Source organism: Tupaia chinensis, unplaced genomic scaffold, assembly GCF_000334495.1.
Source record: "Tupaia chinensis unplaced genomic scaffold, TupChi_1.0 Scaffold000119_2, whole genome shotgun sequence".
NCBI classification, from domain to species: Eukaryota; Metazoa; Chordata; class Mammalia; order Scandentia; family Tupaiidae; genus Tupaia; species Tupaia belangeri.
Window position 1 is genome coordinate 888285 of NW_006159586.1, and position 1262 is coordinate 889546.

At 36.2% G+C, this 1262-nt stretch overlaps 1 protein-coding gene across 6 annotated transcripts in view; it reads left to right on the plus strand.

Annotated features, from left to right (window-relative positions):
• The window catches only part of KATNAL2 (katanin catalytic subunit A1 like 2), a 142373-nt gene that overhangs the window by 128085 nt on the left and 13026 nt on the right, over positions 1–1262 (plus strand). The window lies entirely within an intron of this gene.

Consider the following 1262-nt stretch of genomic DNA (forward strand, 5'->3'; position numbering starts at 1 on the left):
AGGGCACGTGCGTTCGCCAGACAGACAGAGAGAGGCAGAGAGACAGAAAGTGAGAAATCACCCCCCAGTGGGGATAGCCACGCCACAATCCCTTCTCCTCCATTCTCCTCTCGGGATCTTGGGCACGCACTCCACCTTCCATCTTGAAGGGGCCCAGGGCCTTCTATGCTAGCCCACATGATCCTTAAAATCCACACCTTTCTGTAACTATGAGGCAAACACTCAAATCAGTTTCTATTTCAACTAACCAGTCTTGATTTTCAGCTTCAGTTTTGATTCTTGAGAACTTGGGCCCTGAGCAAATGGTGCATTCAAAAATTGTTTCCTGTAATTAATAAAGCTCCTTTAGAGTCTTTATAACAAAATATTTCTGGATATGTAGTTTTTTTTTTTCTTTTGCTGGAGATAGAACTTTCTTTTTTTTTTTCCTTAATTTTTGGTGATATATTTTCTTTTTATTTATTTATTTATTTACATTCATTCACTGTACATCATTACAGCATACAAAATGAGATTTTTCCATTCAGAATACACTGTATATTGGCTCAGTCAAGCACATGAACATGTGTTATTGTCAAAAAATAATTTTCCATTTCATGTTTCCTGTATGTTTTGCCTTTTTTCCCTTCTTTGATTCCCTATCTCACCCTCTGCTATCTCCCACCCTCCTCCCACACTGTGTCTAGTATCGATTGTTGCTTTCTATGCCTCCCCCATTTTATTGTTTCACTAAATATCTTAATCTAAATATTTTCAATAGCAAGCACAGCTGATATATACATATCCATGAACACAAGTCTGACTTTAGGCATAAACCTCAGTGAATAGAATGAACATACTATAAAGTAGCACCTAGCTAGGGCTATATGGATTACTGCAGTCATCAAATAGGTATTTTTAATGCTTTTTCTTTTTTTTTTCTGAAATTTTTTTTTATTAATTTACATTCATTCCCTGAGCATCATCACAACATACTAAATGTGGTTTCCCATTTAGAATAAACTGCATAGTGGCTTAATCATGCATGTTATCATCCATAATATTCCATTTCTTTCATATATGTATGTTTTTTACCCCATGTCTGACCCTCTACCCTATTCCACTCTCTTATTACACTGTCTCTGCTGTCTACAGTTGTCTTCAATTCCTTTTCCCCCAACATTTCATTGATCACACAAAATCATAAGTAATCTAACTACTTTCAATAGCAAGTTCAGCTGATGGTTTCAAGAAAAGCAGTTTTGAACTGGTAAGGATATTTC